General features: G+C 35.5%; 1 long non-coding RNA gene across 1 annotated transcript; it reads right to left on the minus strand.

The window, feature by feature from the left end:
• Window positions 1-11,340: 11,340 nt before the first annotated feature.
• On the minus strand, window positions 11,341-20,232 carry LOC138342292 (uncharacterized). Its single transcript, XR_011215143.1, has 2 exons — window positions 20,055-20,232; window positions 11,341-11,612 (listed from the first exon to the last, which is right to left on the minus strand). It is a non-coding gene; the product is annotated as an uncharacterized lncRNA (long non-coding RNA).
• Window positions 20,233-21,256: the final 1,024 nt, after the last annotated feature.

Here is a 21,256-nt window from a genome sequence, read left to right on the forward strand (position 1 = left end):
ACCATCACTCCATCCTTAGAAACCACATTCCCAAGAAGGACACTGAATCTAGCGAAAACTCACACTTAGAGAATTTGGCATAAAGCTTTTTCTCCCTCAACATTTCCAATACCATTCTCAAGTGCTCCTCATGTTCTTTCTTGCTCTTTGAGTATACCAGTATATCATCAATGAATACAATGACAAAGAGATCCAGGTATGGCTTAAAAATCCCATTTATCAAGCTCATGAAAGCAGCAGGGGCATTCGTAATCCCAAAAGACATTACTAAGAACCCATAATGCCCATACCTGGTCCGAAAAGCGGTCTTGGGCACATCCGTTGCCCGTATTTTCAATTGATGATAACCAGATCTCAAATCGATTTTTAAGAAGGTACAAGCCCCTTGTAACTGATCGAACAAATCATCAATGTGAGGAAGAGGATACTTGTTCTTAACAGTTACCTTATTCAGGTATCTGTAGTCAATGCACATCCGAAAACTTCCATCCTTCTTCTTCACAAACAAAAATGGAGCACCCCAAGGGGATGCACTTGGTCAAATAAAGCCTTTCCCTAACAACTCTTGAAGTTGGGCCTTTAACTCCCTTAACTCAGCGGGAGCCATTCTATAAGGGGGTATGGAAATGGGGCGAGTACCCGGCTCCAGATCAATACAGAAATCAATATCTCTATCTGGTGGCATACGAAGAAGGTCTGTAGGAAACATATCCAGAAACTCACGGACTATCAAAACCGACTCAATTAAAGGTACTTGGATAGTATCATCCCTGAGGTATGCCAAGAAATCTAAACAACCCTTACTAACCATTCTCTTAGCACTAAGAAAGGAGATGATACGAATTGGAGTGGGAGTGTAGTCACCCTCCCACACTAGCGGATCTGTCCCAGGCTTGGCTAATGTCACAATTTTGGCATTACAATCTAAGATTGCAAAGTTTGGAGAAAGCCAAGTCATACCCAGAATTACATCGAAATCAACCATTTCTAAGATAACCAAGTCTACATGAGTATTGCTCCCCATAAAAGTCACAAGACAATACCTATACACCTTTTCAACTATCACAGACTCACCCACCGGAGTAGAAACACGAATAGGCATGTCAAGCAATTCACAATGTAAATTAAGACCAGTAGCAAATGAGGAAGATACATATGAAAATGTGGATCCAGGATCAAATAATACAGAAGCCATGCAATCACAAACCAAAAGATTACCTGTGATAACAGCATCAGATGTCTCCGCTTCCGACCTCCCAGGGAAAGCATAACAATGGGCCTTATCACCTGCCTGTCTGTTGCCCCTACCATGTTGTGTTGCAGTCGCTCCGGCTTGCCCACCACCCCGGTTGGTTTGGTGACCACCATTACCTTGACCACCACATCCTCCAGAATGGCGGCCTCTTCCATGACCATCTCTACCTCTGACTATTGGGGTCTGTAACTCTGTTTTGGACAATATCTCTTAATATGTCCAATTTTCCCACATCCATAACACTCTCTGGGTTCAAGCATAGGTCTCTGTGAGAACGACGGAGTCTGGGGATAACCTCCAAACTCAGAGAAATGTTGACCGGTCTGCGGTGGACCCCCAGCTACAGCCTGTAGTGAAAACTGAATAGGTCGGGCTGGATAACCTCCTGGACTCTGCCCACTGGAGTAAGAACCACTAAACTCACCTCCCTTACGAAACTTCATAGTTACTGATGCCATGGTGAAGTCATCTGGCTTCACTCCCTCTACCTCTGTCACAAAGTCTACCACTTCCTGAAAGGATTTTGCTGCAGTAGATACATGTAAGGCTGGAATCTACAAATCTGACCTCAATCCCTTCACAAAACGGCGAATCCGCTCTTGTGGACTGAAGCAAAGCTGGGTGGCATACCTAGATAATGCACGAAACTTAGCCTCATACGCAGTAACCGATATCCTGCCTTGCTCTAAGCTCAGGAACTCATCTCTCTTCCTATCCCTCAAAGTCCGGGGTATATACTTCTCTATAAACAAGCAAGAGAATGATGCCCAAGTCATAGGTGGTGCTTGTGCTGGTTGAAACTCAACATACGATTGCCACCACATTTTGGCATTCCCCTGAAATTGATAAGTCACAAACTCGACGCCAAATCGTTCTACTATGCCCATCTTATGTAGTAGCTCATGACAATCAACCAGAAAATCATAGGCATCCTCAGATTCAGCACCCTTGAAGACTGGAGGTTTCAATTTCAAGAACTTACTGAAAAGTTCATGCTGATCACTAGTCATTATAGGCCCTGTAGTCAACCGAGGAAATGTGCCTATTTCCAATGAGGCAACCATGCGGGGAGCCACAGAAGCTACATGATGTACTCCCGGAACCTGAGGTGCTGGTGCAGAAAACACTGGAGGTGTCTGGCCCTGATCAGATAACCCGCTAAGATAAGCAAGAACCTGTTAATCATCTCTGGGGTAGATTGGGGTGGTAATTCTTCATTCTGCACTTGCTCATTCTCCCCTTCCTCACCCTCTCTTACTACTTCCTCAGTCGGTGGAGGAGTCACCGCCCTAGTACTAGCTGAACCAGGTGCTTTTCCTCTTTCTCTAGAGGACGTCCTCCCGCGACCTCTACCACGGCCTCTTGCCACTACTCCTCTTCGAGCTATAGCCTCAGTGGCTGGTTAAGACGCATCTTGTCTTACAGGTGTTGGTGTTGGCGCGGTTGTTGCTCTAGTTCTAACCATCTGCGAAATAGAGTGAAGATGGTCAGATACCAATTTGTATCACCTAGATACCAATTGGATCCAAGTAATAGCACGAAAGAAAGAAAGAAAGAATGGAATTTTCCTTAAGTCTTGTAGCCTCTCAAAGAAAAGTAAAGGTGTCCCCCTACCGTTCCTGAGGACTCTACTAGACTCGTTCTTGTGTGATGAGACCAACGAACCTAATGCTCTGATACTAAGTTTGTCACGACCCAAAACGAGCCACGAGTGGCACCCACACTTACCCTCCTATGTGAATGAACAACCCAATCTAAACCCCAACATTTCAACCATAATAAACAGAATATAATGCGGAAGACTTAAGACTCATTAACGAAATCAATTAATATCTTCTAAAATTTATCAATTACTATCCCCAAAATCTGGAAGTCATCACCACAAGAACATTCTATCCTCAATTACTAAATCTAAGAGTATCTAGGAAGCTAAAATAAGTAACACATGGTCCATGTCCGAACTTCAAGACATCAAGACGTGAAAGAAAGAATCCAGTCCGAGCTAGAACAATAGCTCACCCTGAAATCTGATTATGCAGAAGTCTGGCGAGAGTTGCGGACGAGTCGAAGTTGTTGGCACGTTTGCTGCACTCCACAAATAACAAGAAAAAAAATACAAGTAGGGGTCAGTACAAGACACAAGTACTGAGTAGGTATCATCGGCCAACTCAAAATAGAAAGCAATATATATCAGATAATAACATAAAATCGACTACCATACTCAACAGATAACAACAACAAGTACCATAACCATTGGCCACAACCCAAGCACATCTATGAGGACTCATGCCTCCACACCATACTCGTTTGGGAAATAGGTTCTTTATATTTGAGTATATTAACATAATTCACGATTCATTCTTTTTACTATCCTTGTGTCGAAATGTGACACTCCGATTATCTACTACTATCCTGGTGTCTGAACGTGACACTCCGATCCTTTACTATCCTGGTGTCGGAACATGACACCCGATCCACTACTACTATCCTGGTGTCGGAACGTGACACCCGATCCACTACTACTATCCTGGTGTCGGAACGTGACACCCGATCCATTAACCTTATTCTTTTAGTTCATCAAGCCTTCTTTTATACCAAGGCATCATCATTAACAGAGAGGGTTTAAGGTTTAAGCTTCACAACCTCATCTTTCCAACCCATTACAATTACATAATCACATCATGCAAGCATACAATTAAGCATATAGAAGACTTTACAATACTACCCAATACATATCATTCGCTATTAAGAGTTTACTATGAAATAGCATAAACCATAACCTACCTCCACCGAAGAATCGTGATCAAGCAATCTACTTCTCCAATGCTTTGTTTTCCTCTTTGTTCTTCTCTCCCTCTCGCTCGTTCTCCCTTCTTTTTCTTTTTAATTTTCTCCTCTTTCAAAATCCCTATGTTTTACCCTAATTACTATATAATTAAGTATAAAAGATTCTAAAAGTAACCCATTACTTATTTCAAGGTTATCTCCTTTAACCCCCAAGTAATTGAATTATTAACATTAAACCACTAACTTTATAATCATAAGCAGGAATAGTCCAAAACACACCTTAAAAACTATTAACAGAAATCCGACCAGTCAGGTGTCACGACCCAAAACCGAGCCGCGACTGGCACCCATATTTACCCTCTTATGTGAGCGAACCAACCAATCTAAACCTTAACATTTCAATATAATATCAACAGAAAGTAATGCGGAAGACTTAACTCATTAATAAAATCAATAACTATTATTATCCCCAAAATCTGGAAGTCATCACCACAAGAACATCTACGATCAAATGACTAAACTAAGAGTATTCTAAAAGCTAAAAATACATAAGAAGCTAGTCCATGCCGGAAGTTCAAGGCATCAAGACTTGAAGAAGAAGATCCAGTCCAAGCTAGAAGCATTAGCTCACCCTGAATTTCCGATGTAGTAAGACTGGCTTGAATTACTGTTGAGTCGAAGACGACGGCACGTTTGCTGCACTCCACAAATAAACAAGAAGAAAACATAAAAGTAGGGGTCAGTACAAAACACGGATACTGAGTAGATATCATCGGCCAACTCAAAATAGAAAACAGTATATACCAAGTAATATCATAAAATCAACTATGATACTCAACATGTAGCAACAACAAGTACTATATCATTAACAATTACCATCAAGTTCACACATGAGGACTCAAGCCTCAATACCATACTCATTTGGGAATTATGTTCATTAGATTGAGTATATTAACATCTTTCAAGATTCATTATCTTTATTTTTCTTGTGTCGGTACGTGACACTCCGCTCCCTCATATTCATTAATCCTCTTGTGTCTGTACGTGACACTCTGATCCCCTAAATCTACGTGTCGGTTCGTGACACCCGATCCTCTAAATCTACGTGTCGGTTCGTGACACCCGATCCCCTAAATCTACGTGTCGGTTCGTGACACCCGATCCCCTAAATCTACGTGTCGATTTGTGACACCCGATCCCCTAAATCTACGTGTCAGTTCGTGACACCCGATCCCCTAAATCTACGTGTAGGTTCGTGACACCCGATCCCCTAATCTCATTCTATCAATTCATCAAGCCTTCTTTTATACCAGGGCATCATCAATCTCATTACTTTAGTTCATCAAGCCTTCTCCATTACCAAGGCATCATCATTAAAAAGAGATTAGGTTTTTATCAAGATTTGGGATTCAATAACTTCATCATGCTTAATATAATCACAATTATATAATCACGTTCATGCATGCATACAATTAAGCACATAGCAGGTTTTACAATACTATCAATACATATCATTCTTTATTAAGAGTTTACTATGAAAGCATGAAAACCATAACCTACCTCCACCGAAGACTAGTGATCAAGCAAGAATTTCCCAAAGCCTTGTGTTTTTCCTCTTCGTTCGTCTCTCTCTATCGGTTCTCCTTCTCTCTCTTTCTGTTCTTTCTATTTTCTTTATTCCAACCCTCTTTCTTTTACCCTAATTAGTATATAATTAAGAATAAAAGATGGCAATAATAACCCACTAATTAACTTAAGGTTACCTCTTTTAACCCCCAAGTAATTAGACTTATTAACATTAACCCACTAACTTTATAATTAAAGCAGGAATAGTCAAAAACGTCCCTTAAAACGTATCAAGAAATCCGACCCAGACTGGGATTTACGCAGCCTGTGACGGCCCGTCGTGCCTACGACGGTCTGTCCTGCTGCCCGTCACAGAGTTCAGAGACTCAATTTCTCTGAAGAGTCTGTGACGGTCCGTCACACCTGTGATGGTCCGTCCTGCCATTCCGTTACGAAGTTCAGAGAGTCAATTTTCAGTACCCAATTTCAGATTTTCTAAGTGTTTTGAAACGAGACCCTGCGACGGTCGGTCGTGCCCATGACGGTCCATCGTGGGGTCCGTCGCCTCAGCGTGTTTTTCCAGAATCAAAGTATGCTGCTCAAAACGACTAAACAGGTCGTTACAATAGATACCAATTTATCCATCGTTCGTTCCCGAATGATCACAAGAAGGAAAACAAGGGCGAAAAGGAGTACCTAAATCTGTAAACAGATGTGGGTATCTTTCTCGCATATCTGCCTCCTTCTCCCGAGTGGCTTCTTCAACGGGTCGATTCTTCCATTGAACTTTGATGGATGCAATCTCCCTTGATCTCAACTTGCGAATTTCCCTATCTAGAATGGCAACAGGTTTCTCCTCATAAGACAAATTCTCATCAAGAAAAACTGAATCCCAACGGATAATGTAGTTTCCATCCCCATGGTATCTTTTCAACATAGACACATGGAATACCGGATGTACTCCGGACAGCCCTGGAGGCAAGGCTAACTCATAAGCCACCTCCCCTATGCGCTTCAGAACCTCGAAGGGACCAATATACCTTGGGCTTAGTTTACCCCTTTTTCCAAACCGCATCACCCCTTTCATTGGCGAAACTTTCAACAAGACTTGTTCACCCTCCATGAACTCTAAGTCTCTAACCCTTCGATCTGCATATTCTTTTTGCCTACTTTGAGCCGCTAGAAGCTTTTCTTGAATAGATCTCACTTTCTCCAATGAATCCCTCAAAAGGTCAGTGCCCCAAGGTCTAACCTCAAATGCATCAAACCACCCAATAGGAGACCTACATCTCCTCCCATATAGTGCCTCAAATGGGGCCATATCAATACTTGAGTGATAGCTATTGTTGTAGGAGCACTCTGCTAAGGGTAAGAAGCTATCCCAATGTCCACCAAACTTTATCACACATGCGCGAAGCATATCCTCTAACACTTGAATCGTTCTCTCAGACTGACCATCGGTCTGAGGATGGAACGCAGTACTAAGGTCCAACCTAGTACCCAATTCCTCATGCAATGTCTTCCAAAATTTAGAAGTAAACTGCGTACCTCTATCTGATATGATGGATAGTGGAACCCCATGCAATCGAACGATTTCTGAGATATAGATCTTGGCTAACTTCTCGGCATTGTAAGTCACCTTAACCGGAATAAAATGAGCAGACTTAGTTAACCTATCAACAATCACCCAAATGGAATCAAACTTTCCCAATGTCTTTGGAAGACCAACCACGAAGTCCATTGCAATCCTTTCCCACTTTCATTCAGGAACGGGCATTCTCTGAAGTGTTCCTCCAGGTCTCTGGTGTTCATACTTTACTTGTTGACAGTTTGGACCTTTGGCAATAAAGTCAACAATATCACGCTTCATTCTACTCCACCAAAAGTGTTGCTTTAGCTCACGGTACATCTTGGTTGCACCCGGATGTATCAAATACCTTGAACTATGAGCCTCTGTCAGAATAGTGTTGATCAAATCATCGACGCGGGGTACACATACCCTTCCCTTAATCCTCAAAACACCTTCCTCATCGATTGTCGCTTCTTTAGCCTCTCCTTGCAACACTTTATCTCGGATCCGGATCAATTTTTCATCATTAAACTGCTTTCCCTTAATCTTGTCAAGAAAAGAAGATCTTGCCTCCACACAAGCCAACAATCCTCCCTTCTCATTTACTTCTAATCTTATAAGGTCGTTAGCCAGAATCTGAACTTCTCAAGCCAATGGGCGTCTAGAAGCTTGCAAGTGAGCTAGACTTCCCATGCTTCCCGCCTTTCTACTTAAAGCATCCGCCACAACATTCGCCTTCCCCGGATGATACAAAATAGTGATGTCGTAGTCCTTCAGTAGTTCCATCCATCTCCTCTGTCTCAAGTTCAAATCTTTCTAAGTAAAGACATACTGTAGGCTACGATGATCCGTATACACCTCACACTTAACCCCATATAAATAGTGTCTCCATTGCTTTAATGCAAACACTACCGCGGCCAATTCCAAATCATGAGTAGGATAGTTACGTTCATGCACTTTTAATTGTCTTGAAGCATAAGCAATTACATTCTTCTCTTGCATTAGCACTGCACCCAAACCCAAATAGGATGCATCACAATAGACAATGAAATTCTTACCTTCGTCTGGCAAGGTGAGAATTGGTGCAGTAGTCAACAGAGTCTTGAGCTTCTGAAAGCTTTCCTCACACTCATCCGACCATACAAATGGAACATTTTTCTTAGTCAAGTTCGTCAGTTGGGAAGCAATAGAAGAGAATCCCTTGACAAATCGGCGGTAATAGCTAGCTAAACCAACAAAACTCCTTATTTCTGACACATTAGTAGGTCTTACCCAATTCTTCACTGTCTCAATCTTAGAAGGGTCCACCATCACTCCATCCTTAGAACCACGTGCCCCAAGAAGGACACTACATCTAGCAAAAACTCACACTTAGAGAACTTGGCATAAAGCTTTTTCTCCCTCAACATTTCCAATACCATTCTCAAATGCTCCTTATGTTCCTCCTTACTTTTAGAGTATATTAGTATATCGTCAATAAATACGATCACAAAGAGATCCAAATATGGCTTAAAAATCCCGTTCATCAAACTCATGAACGCAGCAGGGGCATTCGTAAGACCAAAAGACATCACTACAAATTCATAATGCCCAAACCTAGTTCTAAAAGCAGTCTTTGGCACATCCGTTGCCCGTATTTTCAACTGATAATAACCGGATCTCAAGTCAATCTTAGAGAAGACACAGCACCTTGTAACTGATCGAACAAGTCATCAATGCGAGGAAGAGGATACTTGTTCTTTATGGTTACCTTGTTCAACTGCCGGTAGTCTATGCACATCCGAAAAATCCCATCTTTCTTCTTTACAAACAAAACCGGAGCACCCCAAGGAGATGCACTTGGTCTAATGAAGCCTTTGTTCAACAACTCTTGAAGTTGTGCTTTTAACTCTCTTAACTCCGCGGGAGCCATTCTATAAGGGGGTATAGAAATAGGGCGAGTACCCGGTTCAAGATCAATATAGAAGTCAATATCCCTATCTGGTGGCATACCAGGAAGATCTGCAGGGAACACATCCAGAAACTCACGGACCACCAAAAACCGACTCAATCGGAGGCACTTGGGTAGTGTCATCCTTGAGATGTGCCAAGAAAGCTAAACATCTGTTACTAACCATTTTCCTAGCACGAAGAAAGGAGATGATACGCACCGGATTGGAAGTGTAGTCACCCTCCCACACTAACGGATCTGTCCCAGGCTTGGCTAACGTCATCGTTTTAGCATTACAATCCAAAATCGCAAATTGCGGAGAAAGCCAAGTCATACCCAGGATTACATCAAAATCATCCATTTCTAAGATAACCAAATCTACATAAGTGTTGCTCCCCACAAAGTTCACCAAACAAGACCTATATACCCTTTCAACTACCATAGATTCACCTACCTGAGTAGAAACACGAATAGGCATATCAAGTAATTTGCAATGTAAATTTAGACCATTAGAAAATGAGGAAGATACATAAGAAAATGTGGATCCAGGATCAAACAATACAGAAGCCATGCAATCACAAACCAGAAGATTACCTGTGATGACAGCATCAGATGCCTCCGCTTCAGACCGCCCAGGGAAAGCGTAACAATGGGCCCTATCGTTTGTCTGTCCATTGCCCCAACCATGTTGTGATGTAGTGGCTCCAGTTTGCCCATCACCTCGGCCATTTTGGTGACCACCATTACCTCGACCACCACGTCCTCCAGTCTGTAGTGAAGACTGAATTGGTCGGACTGAGTAACCTGCGGAACCTTGTCCTCTAGAGTAAGAACCATTAAACTCACCTCCCTTTCGAAACCTTTTTGATGTAGTTGCCATGGTGAAGTCATCTGGCTTCACTCCCTCTACCTCTATTACGAAGTATACCACTTCTTGAAAGGATTTCGCTGTAGCCGCTACCTGTAAGGCTGAAATCCGCAACTCTGATCTCAACCCCTTCACAAAACGGCGAATCCGCTCTTGTGGACTGAAACATAGTTGGGTGGCATACCGGGATAATGCACGAAACTTAGCCTCATATGTAGTAACCGACATCCTACCTTGCTCTAGGCTCAAAAACTCATCCCTTTTCCTATCCCTCAAAGTTCGGGGGATATACTTCTCCATAAACAAGCTAGAGAATGACGCCCAAGTCATAGGTGGTGCCTCTGTTGGTTGACACTCAACTTGTGACCGCCACCACATTTTGGCGTTCCCTTTAAACTGATAACTCACGAACTCAACACCAAACCGTTCTACTATACCCATCTTGTGTAGTAGCTCGTGACAGTCAACCAGAAAATCATAAGCATCCTCCGATTCAGCACCCTTGAAGACTGGAGGTTTCAATTTCAAGAACTTACTGAAAAGTTCATGCTGATCACTTTTCATTACAGGCCCAGTAGTCAGACGTGGAAACGTGCCTATTTCCAATGGAACATCCATGCGGGGAGCCATAGTAGCCGCATGTTGTACCTCCGGAGCCTAAGGTGCTGGTGCAGAAAACACTGGGGGTGTCTGGCCCTGATCAGATAACCCGCTAAGATAAGCCAGAACCAGATTGATCATCTCTGGGGTAGGTTGGGGTGGCAATCCCTCATTCTGCACTTGTTCATTCTCCCCTTCCTCACCCTCTCTTACTATTTCCTCAGTCGGTGGAGGAGTCACCGCCCTAGCATCAGATGGGCTAGGTGTTTGTCCTCTTCTTCTAGAGGACGTCCTCCCACGACCTCTACCACGGCCTCTTGCCGTTGCTCTTCCTCGAGCCACAGCCCCAGTGGCTGGCTCAGACGCTTCTTGTCTTGCCGATGTTAGTGTTGGCGCAGTCGTTGCTCTAGTTCTAACCATCCGCGAAAGAGAGTGAAGATGGTCAGATACCAATTCGTATCGCCTAGATACCAATTGGACTCAAGTAGTAGCACGAAAGAAAGAATGTAAGAGTGAAATTTTCCTAAAGTCTTATAGCCTCTCAAGGAAAAGTAAAGGTGTCCCCCTACCGTTCCTTAAGACTCTACTAGACCTTTTCTTGTGTGATGAGACCAACGACCCTAATGCTCTGATACCAAGTTTGTCACGACCCAAACCGGGTTGCGACTGACACCCACACTTACCCTCCTATGTGAGCGAACCAACCAATCTAAACCTTAACATTTCAATATAATATAAACAGAAAGTAATGCGGAAGACTTAACTCATTAATAAAATCAATAACTATTATTATTCAACATTTATTATTCCCAAAACCTGGAAGTCATCATCACAAGAACATCTATAATCAAATTACTAAACTAAGAGTATTCTAAGAAGCTAAAAATACATCAGAAGATAGTCCATGCGGAAGTTCAAGGCATCAAGACTTGAAGAAGAAGATCCAGTCCAAGCTAGAAGCATTAGCTCACCCTGAATTTCCGATGTAGTAAGACTGGCTTGAGTTACTGTTGAGTCGAAGATGACGGCACGTTTGCTCCACTCCACAAATAACAAGAAGAAAAACATAAAAGTAGGGGTCAGTACAAAACACGAGTACTGAGTAGATATCATCGGCCAACTCAAAATAGAAAGCAGTATATACCAAGTAATATCATAAACTCAACTATGATACTCAACATGTAGCAACAACAAGTACTATATCATTAACAATTACCATCAAGTTCACACATGAGGACTCAAGCCTCAATACCATACTCATTTGGGAATTATGTTCTTTAGATTGAGTATATTAACATCTTTCAAGATTCATTATCTTTATTTCTCTTGTGTCGGCACGTGACACTCCGCTCCCTCATATTCATTAATCCTCTTGTGTCGGTACGTGACACTCCGATCCCCTAAATCTACGTGTCGGTTCGTGACACCCGATCCCCTAAATCTACGTGTCGGTTCGTGACACCCGATCCCTTAAATCTACGTGTCGGTTCGTGACACCCGATCCCCTAAATCTACGTGTCGGTTCGTGACACCCGATCCCCTAAATCTATATGTCGGTTCGTTACACCCGATCCCCTAATCTCTTTCTATCAATTCATCAAGCCTTCTTTCTCACCAAGGCATCATCATTAACAAGAGATTAGGTTTTTATCAAGATTTGGGATTCAATAGCTTCATCATGCTTAATATAATCACAATTATATAATCACGTTCATACATGCATACAATTATATAATCACGTTCATGCATGCATACAATTAAGCACATAGCAGGGTTTTACAATACTACCAATACATATCATTCTCTATTAAGAGTTTACTACGAAAGCATGAAAACCATAACCTACCTCCACCGAAGAATTGAATCAAGCAAGAATTTTCCCAAAGCTTTGTTTCTCCCTTCTCGTTCGATTCTCTCTCTCTCTCCTGTTCTTTCTATTTTCTTTATTCAAACCCTCTTTCTTTTACCCTAATTAGTATATAATTAAGAATAAAATATGGCAATAATACCCCACTAATTAACTTAAGGTTAACTCTTTTAACCCCCAAGTAATTAGACTTATAATCCTTAACCCTCTAACTTTATAATTAAGGCAAGAATAATCAAAAACGTCCCTTAAAACGTATCAAGAAATCCGACTCTGCCTGGGATTTGCGCAACCTGTGACGGGCCGTCGTGCCTGCGACGGTCCGTCCTGCAAGTCATCGCAAATTTCAGAGAATGGATTTTCACTGAAGTCTCCGTGACGGTCCGTCACGCCTGTGACGGTCCGTCCTGCCATTCCGTCACGAAGTTCAGAGAGTCGATTTTCAGTACCCAATTTCAGATTTTCTAAGTGTTTTGAAACGAGACCCTGCGACGGTCCGTCGTGCCCATGACGGTCCGTCGTGGGGTCCGTCGCTTCTGCCAGTTTTTCCAGAATTGGAGTCTGTTGCTCCAAACGACTAAACAGGTCGTTACATCCATAAACATGAACCATAACCTTGAATCAATAAATTCAAATTCAAGAAAAGTTACGAGTCATGTCTAGAGAGTTCTTAGAGTCTTTTTAAAAGTCTTTTGCAAATACTTTCAACTTGTTTTAAGATTTGAGTTTTGAGTTGAGTAAAGAGTAAAGAGTGAAGTTCATTTCTTCAAAAGAGTATATGATGACTATGTATTCCCAAAGAGTAAATGTTTTTACATTTACACAAGAAAGAAAACACCAATTTCAAAAGAGCCTTTGAGCTAGTTTCAATAAACAGTAAATGATTTCACATTTGAAGAAGAAAGGAAACACTGACTTCCACCAAATCCTTTGAGCTAGTTTTTTAGTAAAGAGTAAATGCTTTCACAATTAAGCAAGAGAGGAATCGTTGATTTCCTTGAGAGCCTTTGGGCTAGTTTCTAAGAAAATATCTCAAACCACAGAAAGAATTATGTTTTTAAACATATGAGCTAGTTATATTTTGGGAGTGCTATTGAGCATCGCTATAGTGAGAGTTCAGACAACTCACAATCCTTATAAACCATGTAGCCATCATGGTTAGAAAAGGGTCATATTTTGTAGATGATTCCTTAGTAATTTTTGTCATAGACTAGTGGGTCCACTAAGTAGTTAGGTTCTATACCCCTAGTTGTAGACACGTAATTTTTGACCGAAAATTATATGAAATGGCAAACATTCATAACTAATTATATTATAGGGGTATAGTTTAATTTATTTACCTTATATAATTATAGTTTAATTTTTTTTGCTATAATTAATGGGGTCCACAACCTATTATGTAACCAATAGTATAAAAACCTTATTTTCTAATTTTGTATATAATTATACACAAAAAAAATTTCTCTCTCCTTTTCACATTCCAACTTTTTCTCGTACATTTAATACTCCAGCTATCCGGTTTGAATTTCAAATTGTTGTCCAAAATAGATTACTCCCTCCCGAAGTTGAAGTCAATTTCGTAAGTACTCCTTAATTTTAGTTGTTTACCTCTTCTTCTTTTTTTTACTTATTCAAAATTTGTATATGTGTTCTGTTTATTTTTTTTTTCATATATTTTGATGAAATAATCAGTTTTTTGTTCTTGATAGATCTAAAATTGGTCAAACAATGAATGAATCATCTCCATCTTTGAGGATTACCAGAGGTAGTCCTTTGCATGTCAATGTTTTACCATCCTTTTCAATGGGGTTAACTCAAGATTTTGGGGTTGATGTAGGGTCTTTGGGAAAATCAAAACAAGTTATACAAGAACAAACCATGGAAGAGCTGAGATCAAAGAAAAAAAACGACTCTATGGCAGTTCAACAAGTTATTAAAAATGTCAAAGCTAGAGGCATTAAAATTGTACAAGGAAGAAGAAAGAGGAAAGTTGTAAACATTGAATCAGAGGAAAACGATTCTGAAGTTGTCGGATCTGAAGAACTTCATAATCATGAGGTAGTGTATTAAAACACAAAGTTAGATACAATTTTTTGGTTAATTAGTTGTCAATATACAAAAAATATTGCTTAAGTATTGTATATAGTATATTCCATGTTTAGTAATTGTATATAGTATATTGCATGTTTATGTTATTTTTGTTTTTTGTATATATATACAAAAAAGTAATTGGACTTAAATATACAGATGGAAAATTTTCATATACGATTAGAATTTGTATATTCTATTAGTTATATACAAATTATTGAAGTTAGTAAATATTAAGTTTATATACATATACAAAAATTGATATGTACATGTCTGTTTTAATAGCTGGTAGTAGGGGATTGTATATTAAAGGCTCATTTTTTTTTTATATACATATATACACAAAGTAATTGGATTTAGTTATATAGATGGGAAAATATCATATGTGATTATAATTTGTATATTGTAGTAGTTATATACAAATTATTGAAGTTAGTATATATTCACTTTATATATTATTGGAGTATATATAAAAAAGTCATTTAGAAACTTGTATATAATGTCATGTTTAACTAATATATTCATGTACACATGTCAATATACAAAAAAGGTAAGTTCATATATATATACAGAAATTAATTTGTGCATGACTTCTTTTTTAATTTTTTTTGTATATATATGTAAGTATATATAAAATTATATTTTTGTTTCACTTGCTGTATGATTTTTTTTTTGAATTTGAACGTTTAGCTTAAAAAAGGGACGTTTCCCTAAAATTGTGGCATTATCTTAATTTATTGTTAGCATATTTAACGCTTCAGTTACAAACCACTTTTTAAAATAGAATTGTATAAATAAAAAAAAAACTTTTATATATAAAATTAAAGATACCTAAAATAATTAAACCATACCCATATAATGTAATTAGGTAAACTATACCCATATAATGTTATTTAATCAAATAAGTTTTCCATATATGAAATTTTCCCATTTAAATTTTATATCCTTTATAGAACTTAAATATTTTTTATCAATATTTTCACTTTTATCTTATTTTATTAAGTTTATTTTTAAAAAATATGAAAACTACAAAAAATAGAATCATACTTTAAATACATATTTATTTATTCATTCAAAGTTTTAATAATAAATTAATGATATATATATATATATATATATATATATATATATATATATTATCTAGGTAATTAATTTTTCTTAATTAATATTATGATTATTTTTATTTAATAACAAAAGAAAATAACACATTTATCCGCAATCCCAACCCACCTACACTACTCCCCACTAACCCTATTTCACTCCCACACTCCACACACATACCTACACTACTCACACACACACGAGACAAAAAAGAAAGAAAGAAAGAATCAGAAAAAGCAAAAAGAGAGGGGAGAAGAAAATTTTAAAAAAATTAATTTCTTTTCCTTTCAATAAATCAGCAAACACAAGAGGATAAAAACATTTTCTTTTTCCTTTTCGAATACAACAACACTTGCGCACAAACAACAAAAAAAAAAAAAAAAGGCTCAACACAAAAAAAAATAGAATTAGAGGTTTACTTTCGTGGTTTTGAGTATATGATTCTGCTTTTATTGGGAATTTTTTTTTGTGAATTAACATTCACAAGAGGTAACACTTAATCTTTTTTTTATACTTTAATATCTTTATTATACAAGCATTTGTTGCAATATATTGAAATTGTTAAATTTTATATGTACTTAATCATTAATATTCATTGAAATTATCATATTAAGTATACTAGAACCTTCATATCAAATTTATATTCGGTTCTTTTATATCATATGCTTAGTGTGAAATTGTTATAACAAAATTTAATTTAGTTTTCACGTTTAAACAATTTATAATTTATTTCATATTTAAACAAAATTATTTTTTACGTCTATTCTTGTTCTTTTTATATCTCAATTCTCATATGATACATGTATTTATAATTTCACTGAAATGAGAAGAAAAAAAGAAGAAGATCATGTAAAGAGAAAATAAAAATAAATAGAGAAAAGTCTAAAATGAAATTTTTAAAAAAATTAAATAAAAAATAAAAATAAGAAGAACGACTTATATATATATATATATATATATATATATATATATATATATATAATGAAAAGGAAAAGAAAAAATACACACAGAAAAAAGAAGAAAATCACCCACTAAAAAAATCAGCAAATATACTCACATTTTTATTTCATATTTTGCATTGACTTACAAACAAAAGTTGAAGTTGAGATTTACTTTCGTGGTTTTGAGTTCGTGGTTCCTTATTCGGATTGTTTTGCTTTTGGTGAAATTTTCGCAAGAGGTATCATTTAATTTTATTGTATAATTTAGAGAAAAGACATAAAGTGACACCTGAAGTTGTCCCGAATTTTCAGAAAGACACCTAAAGTATGCAAGTGTCCTATTCCCCCCCCCCCCCCCCCCAAACAATCCTGAACTGATATTATTATATCATTTTTTGTGCGTGAACAAACTAAAAAAATGAATATAATTTTATTTTTACAAGAATTTTACTATAAATTATATATTTTTATTTTTTCTTATTATTTTAACTTTTTCTCCTTATTATTTTTTTCTTTTTCTTTCTTCCTTCTTCTTCAAAAATTCATTGTCATATTCATTAACTTATCACTTTCAATGTCACTTTTTACCACAACTCCATCTCTCTTTTATTCTACTATTAGTTTAACTCTCTTCAATTTTATAATTATATCTAGATATTTAAATACACTTCGTACAATGTGATAAACTCAATAGATTTCAAGATAATTAGTAGACATTATTTAGTTTTTTATCCAAATTCTAATTAAAACTTTTTAATTTTCGGAGAATTCTTATGCTTTCAAAATTATCATTTCTAGTTTTAAATTTATATGAAAATGAGATAAATTAAATGATGATACCTTCAAAATTTTGATATTTCTTAGAAAAATAATTAGTTTTGTTATCAATAACATAACAAAGTCTAAAAATAGTATACTTTTGGAAAGTAAGAAATTTTACCAAATAAGAAGAAGAAAAGAGAAACAAAATGGAGGGGATCAACTTGATATGGGTGTGGGGTTAGGTGAGGATAAGAAGTGAAGAAGAAGGAATAAAGAAAGAAATGGAGGAAGCTTAAAAGTTAGGGTGGAAGATGAATTAAAAATTAAAATAAAAATAATCAAAACTAAAATAAGTCAAAAAGTAAGAGAAAGAAATAAAGAAAACTTAAAATGAAAAAAATAATATTTAAAATTGAATTAACATGTGTCGCACAGTGATTGGTGTGTGATTACACTTGCCATTTAAAATCTGGAATTGATCCAAAAATGATGTAATAATATATGTTTGGAAGAGTTTAAAGGGGTAATAGGACATCTGCAGAGTTAAGGTGTCTTTTTTAAAATTCGAAACAACTTCAGGTGTCACTTTATATCTTTTCTCTATAATTTAATATCATGTTTATACAAGCATTGATTGCAATATATTGAAGTTTCAAATTCCACATGTGGTTAAACCATTATGTTTTTTTATATGAAGTATGTTCAAATATTTCACATCAACTTTATGTTTAGATCCTTTATATAGTTATACTAGTCTTTGGAAACGTGCATCGCACATTTATCCCAAAATACTTGAAATAAATCTTCTATTGCAAATGATAAAATTTAAATGACATATATTATTAGACTTTTTATGTGCTACAAAATAAAAATCAAAGTAAATACAATTATTAACAAAAATAATTCAAAAGTTGGGATTAGAAATTCTTGCAAATTTGATAGTACTTTAACATATATAGTATTAATTTAAAGATAAATATATATATATATTGTAATGAAAAAATATTAATCTTGTGAAACTATGCATGAATAATAAAAACTAAATTGATGCATTGAATCGCATCATGGTCAATCCAAATGTGGTTAGAAGTCATAGAACCTTGTATTGATTCCGTATGAGATTTAAGAAAGTAAGCAAAAAAAAAAAAAAGATGGGGTGGGTGTAGGGGATGGGGTTGATAAATACCTAAAACTGAAGATGGTGGAGAAAAAAGGCTAAAAAATATGAATATTAAGACCAAATGAAATAGCAAAAAGACTTATTTATAACGTTACATTAAGAGTAGTAGAAAAGACTCAATTTATTATGAGATGTTAGGAGAAGTAGAAGAGATTCACATTATTATAAGATGTTTGGAGTAGTTGAAAGACCAAAATTATTATGAGATGTTCTTTTTTCTTTTTTTAAAACATAGATTTGATTTCTCAAACTTAATACATTATATCTACATCCAAAGAGAATGTTAAAAGCCTAAAGCATTATCATATTAAAAGTAAATGAACTATTGGTCAAATAAATCTGGACTGTACTTAATTTAATTTACTCAAATTCATCATTTTTGGATTTTAAAGAAATAATTAAATTTAATTTTTTTTGGTTACATTTTTTTAATATTTTAATTAAGTCTAGGAGTAAAATGATAATTTAACTTTTTTATTTCGAAGCTTCCAATATATATATATATATATATATATATATATATATATATATATATATATTAAGAATGTTATAAAATGAAAACAAGAAACCTAAACATTAAACAAAACAAATAAAATGAGAGAAGAGAGCATAGAGAGTTATACATTTTTTCAAACTATTTTGAGTGTGTACAATCTTGTATCAAATGTCAATATTAATTATAGGATATGATTGAAGAATAAAAAGAGTTGTCATGACTCATGTATATGATATTAACTCATATGAGATCATGAATGAGAGCTAGGAGTAAAAATCACAATGAACATAATTAGTGAAAAGTTATTATATTTACATAAAGGAGTTAGTGGTAATAGAATTTATGTTACTACTTTACATTAATACAAATATTTATAAAAAACTATATATAGTGTAGATCTGATTTTTTAATTTTTGGGAGGACAAGCAACCATTCATATTTCCGATTGGCATACAAAAAGAACAAAAGATTCATGAATTTACTCCAACATGAAATCAATTCAAAGATATTTCATAGACATTATGGTGGTTGATTCATGATTAATGTTACGAGTTACTATTTAATATTTAATTTATTAAATAGTTAAACATTTTAACTTAATATAGAAGTAAAAGAGTCATCTATCTTTTGTCAAACATCTTTTTCTACTATTAAGCGTATATTACTCTTACAAAGGAAATATAAGCTTCTTAAAATTCACAAAAACATTATAAAAATCTTTAAGTGTTAAAGGAATAAATTCAAGTTCCTAACAGTAATGAAGGTAAACACTAAATATCTATTTAGCAAATAAAGAAGTTATATCCAATTACTTATCATGAAAAATAGAAGCAGCAAAGTAATTCAACTACCTGCAAAAGCATCACATATTTATCCATGAAATTAAAAATCTACCTCATAAGTGGTGATAACAAAATTTTAGTAATTTTTGTTCATGTGAAAGATTAAATGCTTTGACAATAATTAAAGAATTGAGCATAATTTATATGATAAATAAAAAATTAAAATATTAGATGGAATATAAAATACTTGAAAGAACATACCATAAGAACTTTATGCCAAAAAGGAAGAGAAGATGTGAGACTTACGTTGTCTAAACAAAATTTAACTACACACTATTGTCGGTAAAAGAAAACGTGAAAGAGAAAACATATACATTAGGGATGAAGAAATATGAATTATTGGGGATTGTAATATATAACAGTTTCTTTTAAAAGTTTTCATTTGAATGCTTGAACTTCCACCTAGCAAATTAATGTAACCTATTTTATTTATTTAAATGTCTTTTTATCTTCCATTATATCTTTATTACAATAATTTCAATTGAATACTTTAGATTTGATTATTAATTAGTTATTAGAATATATTTTAAACTTTTTACATTAAAAAAAATATTTTAATAAAGGACAAAATGGTAATTCAACTTTAAGTTTAGGAGCTTCAAACTTTTAATAATATATGATATATGATAAAATCTAAGCAATCTAATTTTATTTTAAATTAGACATAAATAAGTCATTTAAAAAAATATAAAACCTATTTGAATACTAATTTACCAAGTTAAATTGTTAGAGCATGGATAAATTTTTTATATCTTGAGTAATGGTTGAGATTATTATCTAAAATAAAAAATAAATAAAATTTAAATCAACTAAATTAAAAGTTTGGTAAAACTAAAATTCTTAAATAGTTAGGCACGCACTTAGTTATCGTTCTATAAAGCAAGTATTTTGTTTTTCTCTTTCCAGCATTAAATACCAAAGTGAAAAGTAATTACAATATAAATTAAGAAAAATAGAAGGCATGTTAAATTAAAATTCCCCAATATGAACCTAGGGTAATTTTCTTTTACAAAGGTAGTCCGTAAAAACTAAAAAGGATACAATACCAATGAACTTTTATGGTAGTTTGACCCACTCCTCATATTTTACTTATTTTCAACTCATTGTATCGTCATTTTTCCTAAATTAAATTACACTTGTCACACTAACCTTCTCTTTTACTTTATATTTTCTCCTTTGCATGGCTTTAGATGTTGCTATATTGGTTTCCTCTTATTTTCAAGAATCAATAAAAATTGGGTTTTTCAACCTTGGACTTTTTGAGCTTTTTGAATTTTGGGGGTTTTTTTTTTCGAGTTTTTTCGACAATGTATTTATATAAATATATATTTTATTTGTATTTCAAAAAAAATTTAGTTCTATCAAAATATAACTATCTAAGGTATTTCTTAAGAAAATGACAC

The sequence above is a fragment of the Solanum lycopersicum genome, chromosome 2, assembly GCF_036512215.1.
Source record: "Solanum lycopersicum chromosome 2, SLM_r2.1".
NCBI lineage: Eukaryota > Viridiplantae > Streptophyta > Magnoliopsida > Solanales > Solanaceae > Solanum > Solanum lycopersicum.